The sequence below is a fragment of the Aythya ferina genome, assembly GCF_964211825.1.
Source record: "Aythya ferina genome assembly, chromosome: 16".
In the NCBI taxonomy this organism is placed as follows: Eukaryota; Metazoa; Chordata; class Aves; order Anseriformes; family Anatidae; genus Aythya; species Aythya ferina.
Window position 1 is genome coordinate 13,403,059 of NC_140315.1, and position 16,736 is coordinate 13,419,794.

A 16,736-nucleotide genomic window follows, 5' to 3' on the forward strand; every position below is an offset into this window, starting at 1 on the left:
GCACCCCTTGCACCTCCAGCCAGCAAAAGTCACCCAAGTGGCTGCTTAACATGGCTCCACAGCAGCTCCTGGCTTTGCAAAAGGTGAAGGCAATGGTTTGATCCCAGCAGCTCCAAAGCTGCACGGATGGCCCAAAGCAATGGCCAGAGGGGGGGGGGGTTGTAGTTTGCTGGCTGGTTTTCTCAGTGCCAGGGCTCACTGAAGATGCTGTGGCAAGGCAGAGGATTAGATCAGCTCTGTGCTCTTCTGAGCAGGCTGAAGGCCTGTGGGGTGAAAGCAGAGGTGCTCCGGCTCCAACACGTCACTGGTCCTCCCTCTGCTACTCTCCCATCTGCTCCCAGTGTCTCCCCTGCGGTGCACTGTCTTTGGAAGATTTTAATCTATTTATTTAAATTAATAATAATTTGCCCATTAAAATGCTGCAGATCAATGAGTTATTCTTAGTGAGGTGAAGAGCCTGGCATGTTCAGCTTTGGAGAATTTATTACCTTGTGCATTTGTACCTCTGGCGGCACACTTGTTAGATGCTGCACGCGACATGATTTATACAATCACTGCCACTTGTAGCGATACAGCCTAGAATAATGAAAGAGCAATTTTGTAAATCATTTATTAATTATTACTGAAGGATTTATGCAGGTAAAGGGCACCTTCATGTGAATTGTTGGTGTTTTTTTGCCAGCATTTACTGCACTGACAAAAAAAAATTGACTAATGCAGCTGGCTCACAGGATGAACTCCTACAGGTGTGGCCAAGCCAGCCCCCCCACAGCCCCTCCGGCTCTCCCCAGATAAAAGATGTCCCTGGGTCCCTCTCTGCCTTGCTGGGGTTTGGGCATGCAGCCCCCAGTCTGACCACAGCACATCTATGTTTATAATGAACAGGTTTCCTAATTAATCCTCATTTCCAGCCGCAGCCAGGATGAGCTCCATGACGAGCACAATGCCATTTGCTGCAGATGAACTGTGCTTTGGTGGGAATTCAATTACACAATTTTTCCTCGCTGAACATAATGCATTTTGACGATACAGTGGTTTCAATGTTAATGAGATGCATTTTAACTGCTGTGAAGACTGTATTTCTCCCTGCACTTAGTACACAGGATCCACATTAATTACAGTTTCAGTGGAGAAAAAAAACCCAGAGTTACTATCTACGTTTTACTCCCAGTAATAGCAGTTTTCTTGCCTTGCCAGGAATGTTATGGATTCACTTTTAAGCTGCATTTTATACCAAGCAACTTGATCATGATAGCAGGGAGAAAACAATTCTGCTGTGCTTCGACAGCTCGCTCTCTATCATAAAGGGGTCATTTATGGCAGGGAGATGAATCAGATGCGTTCGAGTCGGAAGATGCTTGGGATAAAAGCATGTGCAGTTGTTTTAGGAGGCTGTTGTAAGGCAGCGGGGGCTCAGTGCTGAGTTAAAGCAGCGGCTGATGGGCTCAACCAAGGGTATCCATGCCCTGGGATGGGCCTTGTGACCAGCACAGCCCCGCAGCAAAGTCATGGCTTTTATCCCAGGGACAAAGCTTGTTTGCTCTTTGATTTATTTTTGAACATGGAGTTGCTCTAAGTGGGGGGCATGGGAGATTTCCAACCTTTTTCTCTCCAGCCCTTTCCCTTGCTCTGCTCTGGGCCAGGCTAAAAGAGGAGCAGTTGCCAGCTGTGTGAGCACGTGCTCAGCGAGCAGTCGGCAGCCAAAAGCACCATGGAGATGCTTAATAAAAGATTGATCCAAGGCGCTGCAGCATGACACGAGTCACTCTGTGACCTTCGTGTAGCGCCGAGGCCTCATCCGTTAACAGACATTAAGTCATTTCGTAGCTTTCTATAATGCATGATGAAAAAAAAACGGAAACAATTATTTCTGCTAATCATTCATGAATTTATTTAGGGGTTTATATATCAATATTTATATCTGGAAGAGCCCAAGCCAGAGCTCCACAACTGGGCAGTGACTGGCACCAGGGCAAATGACGAATAACCAGGGTGTTAAACTAGCAGAGGGTTGGGTGGAAGGAGGAAATCCTTTCCTCTGAGGGTGGCGAGGCCCTGCCCAGGCTGCCCCAGGAGCTGGGGGTGCCCCATCCCTGGGGGTGCCCAAGGCCAGGCTGGGGGGGGGGACTGGGGGCAGCCTGGGCTGGGGGCAGGGGGTGGCTCTGGGTGGGCTTTGAGGTCCCTTCCCACCCAAACCGTTCTTGATTCTGTGTTTGGGGGTGGGTAAAAGTGTGCTTCCATATACCAAATCTTTCTTATTCATTTCCCTGAGGAACATCTCATCCTACTTTTTCTTTTATTTTTATTTTTATTTTTATTTTTTTTTTTTTTTTATTTTTTTTTACATTAGTGGTTAATACACAAGCTGGAGCCCACAGCCCTGTTGCACCCATGTTGCAGGCTCCCTGTCTGCTGACTGCAGCAAGGGTTTTTTTAAAGGGGAACAGATCTTCCAGAGTCCTCAGCACCTCCAGTGTGCTGGAAGCCTTTGGAGATGTGACACCAGACCTTATGAGTCCTTTTGGAGCTCCAGGGCCATGCTTCAGGCAGCGATGCCCTGGTACCCGGAGGTGGAGATTGCACCTGAGGCAGGTGTGTGGTGTCCTCTGCAGTGGCGATAGCTGGAAAGGTGACGATTTTGAGAGCCATGAGACACACACAAGGCATCCCAGGGCCCTAGGTGCCTGAAATTTGGGGATGGGGATGAGTTCCAGGTGCTGGCCATGGCCCAGGCACAGCGCACTAGATGGAGCTGCAGGACTGCTGCTGCCTCCAGCCCAGATCAGGGAGGTGTCCAGAGACCAGGAGGTGACAAGAGTGACCTGCGTGGGGACAGCAGTGGCCACCCACCCTGCTCGTCCCAGCAAAGCCCCTCTGACACGTTAGCCTGACCTCATTTGACGTCTGGCTCCCGGCAAAAGAAACTCTCCGAAATGGCCCTGAGCTGAGGACACCATTTGGCAGGTGCCATAAGGCAGATCCTTTTTCTCACTTTAGCAAAACTCAGTGGAGGGTGTGAGGACATTTGACTCATCTGGGTCTATCTGGCCTCTGAGCTGTCTTTAAAAACAAACAAACCAACACAAAACAGAGAAACGACTCGCTAACGGGGTCAGGTAGTTCAAATTTGTATATTTCTGGCCTGGCAGGAATCTGTGAGGGTTTCATGGCAACCAACAGGAGGCACTGGACCAGTAATTAAGGAGACGGTGATGAAAACAAATCAGGTGAGTGGTTGTGGTGGAGCTTTTCATCTCTTCTGAAGTCCTTGGGTGCTCAGACAGGCATGTTCACTGGAAAGATATATTTTTGTTTCCCTCAAGTCCATTTATAACAAAAAAAAAATGGGGAAAATTGGGGAAAATGAGCGAGGCTCTGGCTGGTTCTTCTAGCTTGTGTGTCTGAGCCCACGTGTCACCGTGCTGAACTCACCCTGTGCTTGTGTGGCCTTCTGTTGTATCTCAGCCCAGGCTTTGCTCCCAGGCAAGGCTCTGTGTCATAAATTCCCAACTATCTTCTATTTTTTTGGGGGTGAAACTTCGATAGTTTTGTGCCCGTAGTTGTGAACTATGGAAATCTCTCCTGGGATTGTGTCAGCTGAGGAACCCTTTACTGGAGGCAATGTCCTGGCCAAGGCAGGAGGAAGAGGAAGATGCTCCTCAGAGTGGAGATGGCACTGGCGATGCCCCCACTGTCTGTACTCTCTTTGGGTGCTGGGGAGCAGAAGCCAGCAAGGTTTTTAGGCTGGAGAAATGCCTGGTTGCCTGTGGCTGGGCTGTGAGCTTGGCTGAGGTCCTGTGGTGCAAATCCTGCCCCAGTGTGGATGCAGAGCAGTGTCTCACCTGCGGAGACTCCTGCTTTTGGTGGATATTGAGCAGGGGAGAGGACCTGAAGGTCCATGACGTCAAGCCCATCCCTGTGTCCTAAGTCATCCCAGACTGCTCTATTCCCTTCCACCCTTTTCTTCCTTCAAATGTAGGTCTACTTCAGGGTCTTTGTTGCAAAGAAACAGTAGCCATCTGTTCAGCCTGCGTGAACTTCTATTTTAATTTTCATTTTCACATCCTCTGCAATAACCATCTCTTCTGGGAAGAGAGAATACCTTGCAAATGCCATATGTCCAGAGTTGTTCTCACTGTAGTTCCCCAAAAGGACTTGAAAATCTCATAAGCAACCTGGCTTACCCTGAGTATCAACCTGGTCTCATTCACCAAAGGGGGATGAATAGTTTGCATCTATTTCAGAGAGGCGGCTGTGGTTTTGATATTTCTGTGAGATGAATTGAACCGTGACAAGTTTTGTGGTTCACCAGCTCCAGAGGTTTTGCCATGGAAATTTTTCCTCTTCTGCTGCTCGAAAGCAGATGGCAATTTATTCAGTAGTCATGTTGGAATAATGTGTGTTTCTGTGCCTTTCTATATGCATGGTCAACGGGGAGCAGTCCATCTTCATGTAATTTTAGGTATCTTAGAGGATCCAAATGCAAAACCCTGCACTTGGGGATTTTGTGTAGATTTGTGGCCCTCTTTGGAGGAGCTGGGGTCATAAAGTAGTGACTGGAATTCAGGGGGACATAAATATCATATTTTCATCTGTGGCAGCTATAACCTTGCTTGAATATTGTTCATGTTATTGAGAGGGAATACGGAGCCATTTGGCTTATTTCATCAACCTGAAAGTTGCAAGACAGGATGGAGGAAGGAGCTCTGATAATCATATAAACTGTGGAAAAGATCTGAAAAGGCAGCTGTATGTCCTCTGACAGAAAAAAAAATAAAAATAAAAAATGTTATTTTCATGCCTTTCTAACAGGTTATTTATGGAGGAGTGGGTATTCCAGCATTCTCTGGAGCAGGGCTGGTGGGAAGAGCCATCTTTTTGCCTTCATCAGAAAGCATCACACAATATTTTACTGACCTTTAGCTGGGATAAGCAGCAAGCCTGGCTAAAGCAGCAGGGAGTGATGGTGTCCAAGGACAGAAGACTAACTGGGCTGCGTGGGATGTGTTAATGCTGGAGTGGAGATCTGGAGAGTCCTGGCTGTGCTGCGAAGTGACAAAGTGCCCGGTCCTTGGAGGGACATTCTGGGGCTACAGGCCCAGGCTCGTCCTCTAAGCATGGCCATATGAGACATTACTGTCCAGTTCTGGGGCTGTCTTGTGAAGGTCCCACAAAAGTGAAGGTCCCATTTCCCACTGTCCAAAGTAACCACGGAGATGGTAGGCACAAGGTAGGTCTAGAACAGGTGCTGTACTGATCTGCCTTCCTCCACTTCAAGGTCAGCCATCCTTTTTGGGCTTTTAGGGAGTCAAATCATAGTTATGAATAATTTATTTTACAAACTTTTCAACCGTCAACAAAGTGATTTGTGAACAAATGTTTTCATTACTTGGCTGGCTATAGAGATGGATGAATAATATCCATCAAATAAATTATTCATCTTTTTCTCTCCTTGCCATCATCAGACAAATTCTTTGTAATTTATATTTGTTCATTATTCATCTGGCTATAAGAAACAGACACATTAGAGGTGGGCTAAGGGTTGAATCTGTTTTATTGAACCCAGTGACAAAGTTCTTGCTGATACTGGAGACTGCACCAACACAGACCTCATCTCATGTAGTCCAGGTGCCCCCCAAGCAGCGATACTGATGGGGATTAGTGGTTATTATGTCAACTTTTTCATCATCTTACATAACCCAGAGGTCGGGGGCCAAGGTCCTCCCTTCCCAGCTCCCAGCTCGTTGCCTCTTCCTGCTGTATTTGCCCCTGATGAAGCCATGCCAGCAGGCTGGCCCAGGCGGCACCACAGCTTGGCAAGGGAGGTTTGTACTTGCTGTTGTGTCTTCCCAGAGCAGGATGCTGCTGGCTCAGGTGGCTTTTGAGTGGGAAATGAGCCCGTTTAAACTTTTAGCTCCTGGAGCTGGTGGGACTCCATGAGAAAGGTGCCACCAAAGCTGGGGCATCAGGCCTGAAGGGGTCAGGAGTGGCAAACTCTGCAGGAGTAGACTGGTAGCTTCACTTTTGGCTCTCCAACATCTTTTAAAACAGGTCCGAGATTAACAGAGGAAAGACTTGTCTGACTGAAGGCTTGGTGTTTGACACCAACGTGCTTGGGGCTTTGTGGTTTCCTAGCAGAACCCTGATCAAAATACACAAGCAGGGATGCAGGAAGGCTTTCCAGAGATACGAGAGGAGGGAGGGGGAAAGGACTTCATTTGGCTTCCCTACAAAGAGATATGAAGAAAAACAACACGGAAGCTGTCTGAATGGACAGACACAGGACATATCTGCTGCTCCTGCTCAGAAGTGACCTTTCTCTTGTTCACCTGATTTACAAACATTATGTTGTTCCATAGCCTGGTGACTGAACTGGTTTCAAGTTTCAAACTTCTGCTTTTTTTGCTTTATTCCAGTTCTGAAAAATGCATCTGTGGTTATTTTCTCTTTAAACTGCTGGGAAAAGTGTTTTTCAATTGCTGTCCCATAACTCAAAAAAATGACAAGACAAAATGTTCTTCAAACCCTTTCACTCTCAAAAAAAGTTCAGGCAGACAGGCAAAAGTAGAAAGTTTCTCCTTTAAACAGTGAATAGCTGGGAAAATATACAAAAAGCAGAGGTAAAAATGGTGCTTTTTTGTAACCTTAACTGGAGGATGCTGTGCCAAGCACCCCTCGTAATAACAGGCTGATCTACACAGCGTGCTTGCAGACAGCCTGGGAACACAAGAAAAGCTTTGATTTTCATTCATGGCATCCAAGGTGGCACTCAGCTGAGTGATCAAACAGCTCTCAGTGTCAGGATTCAGCTGGAGAGAAGAAATGGAAACTGAAGAAAAACCCGTAACAGAGCGGTGCCAGCGGGCATGTTCTCCGCAGGCACGGGGAGGTGGGTGGCTAGGGGAACACCTCGCTTCGTGCTCCCAGGGCTGGGCTCCAGCCTGCAGCCCAGCCACCTCCAACAGAGATCATGACTGGCACTTCATGAAGCTGTGTCTAACCTGGTCCCATGAGAACAGCCAAGGAAAAGCTGCAGAGCCAAGGGGCAGCTTCCCAAAGTGATGCTGCTGCTGTCACACCCAGGGGATGCGCCCCGTGCTCTGCCCCATGGAAACGAGGCTGCAGGAGTGAGCGGAGGGAACAGTGCTGGAAGGATGGCCAGACCTTTGGCTGGTGCTGGCTTTGTTCCTGAGCTGTTCTGCTCAGCTGGACCTGGTCAGAGAGGACACATGGACCTGCTCCCTGGTGCTGAGCAGGTGAGCCTACAGCTCCCATTCCTGCCGGGTGCCCCCATGGGCTTGGTGGTTGTGTCACGGGCAGGGTGCACACTCAGTGTGTGCACACTCAGCTGCTGAAATCTGTGCGTGAGCTGAGGAAAGCAAATATGGCAGTGAGCAGGGAACCTTCATGCCTAAACAACATCTTGGAGTTTGATTTGTGGAATCATTTTAATTTTTCCTTTTTCCACCTTCCTGCCAGCTCTCTGGTCCAGGGGATGCATCCATCTTCATGAGCCCTTTTGAGCTCAGAAATGTATTTCAGCAGGAATCGTTTGTCTTGTGCACCTGCATGGGATGGGAAGGGAAAACAGAGGGGCTGTGGTCTACAGGGGAGTGCTGGAGGGGGTGTTTTCCCCTTGCTTTCTATTTGTCTTTGACTTGGCACCTGAGGCACATGCTGCTCTCCTGGGTGTGCAGGAGCCCTCATCTAATCCAAGAGCTGATTTTTGAAGGGGCAGTGCTGTAGAGGCTGTGAGTTTTTGCTCAAAATGAAGCCTACTTCAGTCTCCTTTTCAAAGATCAATGGGTTCTGGGAGCAATCATGGGGAACAAGGGTGTCCCAAACCTCAACTGGGAAGCTTGCCTGTTTCTCAGGATTCCTCAGGCTGGCTTTTCTGATGTGCTTGGGGAAACTGTTTTTTGATTCTTGCTTCTCCTCCCTCTAGTAACAGCAAGGAAAGATCCTTGCAACCAGCTTTTCCATTTGCTGTTCTACGTAGAGGTCATAGATGTGGAGCAAGGGGCATGAGCCTGACACGTACTAAGCAGCAGGAGCTAGAGCAGTCCTGGGGAGGAGTGGTTGGGCACAGCGGCCAGTGCCAGGGCTTGCTTGCACAGGGGCTGAGCCTGCTCCCGTGCAGGAGTGTGGTGACAGCTTTGCCGTGGATTTTATCTTCCTGTGGGTACCTGGGCATCACTCTGGAGAAAAACAGATGGCTAAGTGCAAGGTGCAAATGCACACATTTTGGGAAAGGTGGGGCAACTTAAACAGCTTGCCTGTATTAAACTGCACTGGGAGCCTTCCCACACGGTGCAGCATGTTTCAGTGCTGGAGCCATGGTCTCCTGCTGATGGGTGGTAATTAGCAGCTCCTGGGAGGAGTGGAGGGCACTCCTTCCTGAACAAGCTCAGATGTGATCCATACATGCCCATCTGTTCAAACCCTTAATTAATGTGCTGCATCTGAGTACTTGAAAAACCTTAGAAGTTACCCCAAAGTGGCTTGTGGTCCTGTTTGGACAGGACTACAGAGCTTAGGCACTGTTAGATATGTTTTGAAAGATTCAGTGAGCGAAGTATTTCCAGGGTTATCTGGACAACACTGAATGTGACAAACTAAGGCTTGGTTTTCACGGCTTCATTATCATGTTTTGCCTTTTCTCTTACCATTCCCTGTTGTTTTTTCTTCCCCCACGTCCTACCTTCATCTGTGCATCTTCTAGAGATGAAGAGGGAACAAATGCTCTTTTTTTGAGCTTTAATAGAAGTAACCTGATCTGGCTGAGCATGTGGCTCCATGGTCATCTGTATCAATTCACCAGAAGGGTCAGTTAATGGGGGAAAAAAATGACAAAATGAGAGCAGGGGCTGCATTAGCTTCTGAAGAGCCTGTTTGCACTGACCTTGCTTTGCACCTTCCCATTTCTGCTCCTGCTGGGTGCCGTGTGCCAGGGCTGTGGGAAGGCAGACGGCCTCTCCCAGGCTCCCAGAGAAGACTCGGCTGCAAAGAAGGAGAGAAAACCAGCAGCGACCTTCTTGGAGGCACAGGGCGAGGAGCGAGCAGAAGGGTGCCCGTAGGATGGCGGCAGAGCACAGGGTGTGGTGGGGAGCGAGCAGAGGGGAGCAGGGGGGAGCTGCGATGGGGACCGGCTCCCTGCAGCCCTGCTCCTCCCTGGGGCTGGGCCCGCACCCAGGAGGTGAGGGTGGTGATGGCTCTGGTGCCAGTGGGGAGCTGTGCAAGTAGCTCTCGGAGCACTTCTCCTCACTCCATGTGGAAGATCATAATCTATCAGAGCTATGGTGATCCCACCAGCTCAATTTAATAATCTCTTCTAAGGCCCCCTTTGCTGCCGATCCTGTGCTAGGGCAGAATCTTTCTGTTTTCAGGGCCTGTTTCTTCTGGTTTTGTTTTTCTGTGGATGTTGCAGCAGTAAAAGGCCACCCTCTTGGGTGTGAAGGGAAGTGCTTGAAAGTCAGAAATGCTGATGCCGTGTGTGTTTGTTAAAGCATTTTATCTAATCGCTCTCTTCCTTTGCTGCTGCTGCAGTCCCCTCTGCCCCTCTGTAATCACCTAAAAAGCTGCTCCCAACAGCCCCGAAGAGCAAACAAGAATTAATCGAGCTGTGCCACGGCTCCTTATTTGCAGATGGAGCCTGGTGCTCCCTGCTCACCCTGATCATCCTGAGTGTCGTGGGAAGGAGTGGTGGACTCGGCTCCCCACTGGCAGCCCTCTGAAGTCTCATCAGAACTGATTTTTTTGGATGTTTGGCCAAGGCAACAGGAAGAAGCAGCCACCCACAGAGGGCAGCAGCTGATGTAATTTGCAGATTGGAATCTAAAGATAGCTGGCTGGCTCCTGGGGGATGCCTCCATAGCCTCTAGAAGCCCAGGGATACTCAGTGAGTATCCCTTGGACACCAAGTGGAAATTGGCATCATCCAGTTTTATGTCTCTTCTGCATTTTGTCTCACTGGGTTTCTAAATCCGAGAAAAAGTCTGTTTTCAGATTTCTTATCTGAGATGGTTGTGAATGCTTGTCACTCAAAAGTGCATATATTTCAAAATAAAACCTTCCAAGAGGAGTCCAGGTAACTAGCTTGGACAGGGACATCTGAGTGGTAATATCTGAATTTGGACAACTGTTTCTTCCCCAGCATTAACTCAGCCTCCACCAGGCAGCTGCAGGCAAGCTACATGCACCTATCCAACGCAGACATAACTTCTCTGCTCTTTCTAGCCCCCAAACACGATGTGAAATGCTATTTTAAAATGTTTTACTCTGTAAAACAACATATTGCACTGCTCTCCATTCACTTTCATTTTTATTTAACTTTCTTCACTGAAATGGGCTCAATGATCTCAGGAAATAATTGGTGAGCTTGTTAGACTAATGGGATTTTTATTTCCAAGGCTATAGATCAAACAAGTATGCCTGAAAATTCATTACACATGCAGTGTGCACTAAATAATTATTCCTGCCCATGAAAGTGCTGGAGGAGAGACTATGACAAGGTATAGCTTTAAAAAAAGCTGCTTGATTTATCATTTATAAAGCAAAGTTCATATTGGATGTGATAGTTAAATATTCAGCAAATAATCAGTCACTTGATTAGCCCAGGTGCAGGAGGAAAGCCCTCCAAGGATGGTGCCCTCTCTTATTTGACTTTATTTTCAATCTGGGCCTGAACAAAGCTCTTCTCCCTGGGCTCACTTTCCTGTAGTCATCCTTGCATTTATTTCTACCACCCCCACACACCTTTTTCTGGGTGAATTTTGCCTTCAGTGTGTTTGAAAATTGCAACTTGTTTTCACAGCTTTATCTGCAAACTGAGAAGTCCTGAGGATATTTTTTGTGTCTGTGTCAGATGGAGTTCTCCACTCTGCTACTCTTCTATCAGGTACTTAGTATGTGCCATTTGTAGAGGTGGTTAAAGAGACTTGAGATTCATTAACACCTTCCATAGAAACATTTTTTTTTTTTTTTAATTTAAAAAATAAGGTACCATTTTGTGGAAGAAATGATAGATGCCTGGAATATGACAGGAGAGTGAGAAATAAACGAAGAAAGGTGAAGGAAAATCAAAAAGGATCAAAATACTGAGCTGTTAAATCCTTCAAATGAAAATGCTTGATAAATATTGGAAAAACTTGAAAACAAATCCCCAGCATAATTTAAGAATAAGAAGGGGAAAAAAAGGTAATTCTCTCCCTCTTTTTTTTTTTTTTTTTTTCCAGATATTGAGCTCTATCTGAAGTAGCACAGTTGAAGGTTTTTTCTGCCTGAGCAGGCAGAAGGAGGACCAGGAGGAGACCCTCATCAGAGGCTGCTCCAGATACCCTGTTTTTTTGGCAAGTGCCATTCCTGACCCTGCAGTGTGCTGAGGTTGCACAGAGCACAAGGTAAGGACTTGAATTCAGGTTTTCCAAGCTGAGGGTCTGAGTTAAACACTAATCACATATGAAATCCATGCTCTTGAGAGCTGTGTTCTTGCCAGTGGCCTCCTGGACACAGCCCATGCCCAGCGTGGATGCTCTGCTTGAAGCAGGAGGAGTTGTGGCTGGTTCTGCCCATGGTGAGGCGACCCTTCATTGCACTCTGGTGGAACGTCTTCTGGCTGACTCGTGATCAAGCCAAAGTCACCGTGAATGTCGCGGCCTAGGATGAATCCTCTTGGTGATTAATCCAGCGTTGGGGACGAACTGCAGTTCATCAATCTTGTTAACCATAGGTGTGCTGAGCGAGGGGAAGGTAGTGGGTTTGATGGATCGCTCATCATGCTACGGAGTAAGTGGATAACTAATAGGTAAGCAGCACAGTTTTGGCTGGAGTGTGCCTGCTGGATGGGGGGAGTGGATGAATCTATCTGCTCAGGAATGCTCCCAGTGCCTCGTGATGTAGGTCTTCAGGCACACGCTGCTACCAAATGGTTGCAACTGCTTGTGAATAGCTTGCTGGGCAGATCACCCTAGGCAGTACCTCTTAGAAATCCTCCCTCTAGAGCACAGCTTTTGACAAGATGCACATGGTTACTCTGCATACATATGAGAAACAAGCAATCAAGCATGCTAACAACCAGCATCATTAATTACCGTGCGTTTCCCTCAGTTGCTTCTGACCTCTGGTCGCAGCTGCTGAAATTGTTCACATCATGCAACAATTGCTTTCAGAGGCTCACAACATTCCCATCCTTTCATTCGGTGTGTAAAAGGGGGATGACGATATGCAGCCCCACAGGCAAATTCTGAAGCTTGACTAATTATCTGCAAGTGACCATGAAATTCCCAGCTGCAACACACTCTGCAAGTGTGAGGTGCTGCTTACATTGCTTTAAGACTGGTGTTGGTTTCATCCATAGTGCTTCATGACGGAATCTGCTCTCCCTCCAAAGGTCCAATAGTGAAAAACATCTAGATGCTGAATTTAAGCAGTGGAAGCCAAAAATGAAACCCAGAGCTGGAGCCCCTAATAAAGTTGGCCAGGAGGAATGTTCCCTCTCCTGCTTCCGTTTATTGGGCAAGTATTACAATGCAATGTGCTCATAAAATTAAATATATATTTGAACTTGTCTTTTCGTGTACTTATGGGTGACAAATTAATTTAAATATTATTTATTCTGTGATTTTTCAATAATTCATTGGAGTATGTTCATACTAGTAATTAGAACATGCAAAGTAAGAAACAGAGCTCATATAAATTATTCCATAGCATTCATTATTTATTTGGCCATTTATAGCTTTGCAAAATTTACTGAGAAAATATGTACATTAATTAATACATACATTACAGTTTCATTAGTCTTACTGTATTTTTTTTTCAACAACAAAAGATACTTAGGATTTGGTGTGTGAACAGCTAGGAAGGTTTGGCTCATATATTTTAAATAATTTAAATCTAACAATGAGTTCTCTGATTAGGATCCAGGAGGAGCTGCTTGTGGGCAGCCTTCTGCTGGCCTGCACAAGCAATGGGAAAGATGTTTTATCAAAAGCTGCTGGGTTTCCTGAGACAATCAGAGAGACCAGTTTTTGGCTGTGTTGTTCAACTACTGGTGTTTGAATTACTGTTGAACAAGAGAGAATCCAACATTTCAGGCCCTTTGCTTTAACTTCCTATAGCAGAAGGGTCTGTAGGGGAGCTTGGGTGCAGTTGGCAGGGCAGTGCCATTGCACATCCTTGGCCAATGCATGCCCAGTGGCTGAGGCCCAGGCCAAGGCCCTGAAGAAGACAGACAGAAGGGTCTCGGGGGCTTTTCTGGCCCCTGCTCCCAGCCCCTCACACTTCACTTAAGGCTCCTGTGAAGTCATTCCACTTTGAACACAGTGCGTCTGAAAAAAGTCATGTACGTCAGCACTGATGCACAACTCAAATGATGGGGAATTTGTGCCAAGGGGATTAAAAAAAAATAAAACAAAACATACATTCTTTTGTAGTTTGGAAGAGGAACATTTTTAATCAATACCATAAAACCTGTTCACCTTTTTTACATCATTAATGCGTCCACAGGATGATGCACCAGGAGATTTCCACATGAGCAAACTCCACTCAGTGTAAAAAGGCTGTAGATCCACCTTGTAATTTAGTGGTTCAGCTCACACATAAAAGCTGTTATCTGGGGGTTTAATTATTAAGCAAAAGTGGAATTTCAGCTTTTGGAGAAAGGAGCTTTCTCCCTTTGCAGATTCCAGCTGAGGGCTTCCTCGCTGGGCAATACCGAAGAGGATTTTTCCATGTCCACTTAAGACAACAGCCTCTGAGACGTGTGCCCCGTGGGAGCCTCACAGACAGCAGTGTATTCAGAGAACATTGTATCTTGGACAGAGACAATGAACTATTCATGGAGAGTAATTCGTCTCACGAACCCTAAGTGTGTGTTTTGGACTGTGAATTGCTAACAGAACTTGTGACAAAAGCTTGCTCTTCACTCCCATAGTTCCTGATAGTCCAGAAGCCTGGCAGGTTCCTGGTCAGTGAGGTAATTTGGGTGGACATTGTCAACCTGCTCGGTGTTGTTGGCTCATTTTTCATGGTTCTCCCTGTTCTGCATGCCCATGTGTCCCCCACCACCCACTAGAACAGCCTGCTAAGGGACACACCAACACTGGATATCCTGTCTGTAGCGTACCTTAATCATGTTTGACTACGTGCCCTTCCTGCTCCTGCTAATAAACTTGGAGTGCCTGGCTGTGGGGTAGAAGTAAGGAATTGCTCCTCTTCATGGCCGTGACAGTGCTGTTTCCCTCTTCAGGGGCTCTGGCTTGCTGTGGTGTGTAATGGGAAGCAGCGATGCTGTGTCTGAAGACTCATCTGGGTTGGTCACTGGTGAAGAAGACCTTGTGAGGACAAGGACTTTAAAAGCTCACTCCATCTTTCCAAGCAAACCTGCTCCCACAAGCTGATGTGCTTTCACGGTTCTTGAATTAACACCTACAGATAACTTCAAGGTGTTTAGGGTCTGGCCATGCATGCGCTCAGTGAGTGGAGCCCATGAGGGGAGACTGAAGTTTTGGGGGAGAAACCGATGGTCTGCTTCCAGGTGGGTCTGCAGCATGGAGGTGTTTGGAAGGCATCTGGGTGAGAGCCACAGCGCTCCAGGACACCCAGGCTGCCCGTGGTGGGACCCTCCATGTCCACCTGCTTCCATCCTGCAGGGGGACACAGGCCAGAACCCTCGTAGCCTTCTTCAAATGCTTGTCTTTGGGTGTTTTAGGAACTTATAACCTAACAAAACTAAAGCAGAGCTGAAATCTGTGTGTTTGTGTTTTCTTTGCAGCTCAGCTGCCAAGAAGCAAAAAAAAATGAATTGGTTTGGATCAACAAAAAATACATTTCTTCTAACCACAGTGAAACACTGACCAATTTCCCATTTGACTCAACCATCTGTTCTGCAAGCGTCTGTCACTACATAGAGCCAAAGGTGAGGATCAGAAGACTGCCAGGCAGGAGCCCTCCTCTTCCCCTTCCCCCTCACTGCCCTCTGCCCAGGTAACTCGGAGGTTAGGGTGCTTCGGGGGAAACCTGAGCTTGCTTCTGCCTCCTTTCCTTGCCCAGATGCTGGACGTGGGCATCCTCCTCCCGTGGCAGGCTGTTATTTGTAAATGCTTCATGGGTGCAGCTGTTACTGGGTGTCTCATTTTGGAGTCCATTCTCAGCTACTGAGTTAGAAAACAGACTCCCTCCTTATCTTCTGCATTCATGATGCCAACGTTGCAGGCACACCTTCCAGAGGAGCCTGGTGCTTCTCATGGCAGATGGTGGAGGGGCTGGAAGTCCTCTCAAGGAAATGGGGAGGAGCAAGGGGGGGACACACAACAGAGTCTGTTTTGCCAGTGTCCTTAGTGCAAAACTTTAGCCAACATTGTTCTGTGTTTTCGGAAGTTCATGTCCAGATCTGAGGCTGTTTTTTGAGAAATGTGGATTTAGTTCTTTGTGGAGGAGCATTTATTTTTCACGGTAGAGGGACTCTCTGGAGTATCGTGCTTGAGACAGAGCTTAAAAAATACGGTGCCTTGTCTTTTGAAAATGTTCTGAGGAACTGTTGCATGGTTTCAGATGAGGGCCACAATTATACTCTGGAGGTTGTCATGGGGAAGGATGCTGCTCAGTCTTTCTCTTTTCTTTTTACCAGAGTTGGCATGAAAATGGATTATTCTAAGCCGTCTCCCTGTCTTGCTGTCCTGTTTGTCAGGTTCCTGCAGTCACATTCCCTGCTTTTTTCATTTTCAGTTTTCATAAACTGCGCTCCTTTTCCTTGGGTTCTGGTGATTAATTGTGATGACAAGTGGAAATATTCCAAAATAAATCTATCCTCATGGCCCTCTGCAAAGTCCACTGTGAGAGCTCTGCGCAGCCTCACCAGTTTGGAGGGAGGTGGGGAAGCACAAGATTTATGTCAGAGCAGCTTTCACGTGGCGCCCCGTGGTGCTGCGGTTGTTGGGGTAGGGGCTGTGTTTTCCCAGAAGGAGCAAACAATTTTCATTCAGCCCAGGAAACTAAAGGAAAACAGGAGGAAGTCCTGCTTGTCAGGGGCTTCATGGATGTGCAGAGGCCAGCAGGAGCTCCATAGCTGGGCACTGACAGAGCAGAGGTGGGGTCAGAGCCAGAATTGCTCATGGTAATTCTTTTCAGTGACTTTCCCACACTCATGTTCTCCACTTTCCAAGTATTTTTAGTGCTTTTACAATGCAACATTTTTTTTTTTTTTCATGGAAATTTGCCTTTCAGTGCTGAACCAGCCTCTCTGCCTGCATCCCAGCTCACTCTGATCCCAGAGGGGCAAGAAACCCAGCTGTGGACAAGAACAAATTGCTGCTCTCTCTCACACCTAGGGCCCTCATCAATGAAGTTCAGGCCAACCATGGCCGTAGATACTAAGAGCCCTCAGAGAGAGCATCACTTTGTCATTCTTATTGTCCACTACTTCAAATCCCATCTTCGAGCTAACCAGAAGAACGGTTGGAGCAGCTCTGGCACGCCGTGCTTGGTTTTCTTTCATTTATGCATGTTGGCGGTTTTGTGAGTGGTTGGTTGGTTTTGATACTGAAGAGAAATATCCAAAGGTCAGGTCATGTACCCCTGAGGCGTTCTCTCTTCCTGTAGGATGACGGAGACTTCTGACTTTCAGGCTCCAGCTCTTTGGCCAACAAAACTATTGAAGGACTCTCCCCTAGGCCAAGCCATTCTTTCGGAATGGGGAATTGAGGGAGAAATCCAACGTGGACATTTGTGGACCTCGAGAG

The 16,736-nt window shown here is 47.2% G+C and overlaps 1 long non-coding RNA gene across 1 annotated transcript; it reads left to right on the plus strand.

Annotated features, from left to right (window-relative positions):
* The first annotated feature begins 9,697 nt into the window (after positions 1-9,697).
* Positions 9,698-12,513, plus strand: LOC311445864. The gene is made up of 5 exons (XR_014698655.1): positions 9,698-9,898; positions 10,814-10,897; positions 11,235-11,399; positions 11,495-11,803; positions 12,389-12,513. It is a non-coding gene; the product is annotated as an uncharacterized lncRNA (long non-coding RNA).
* Positions 12,514-16,736: the final 4,223 nt, after the last annotated feature.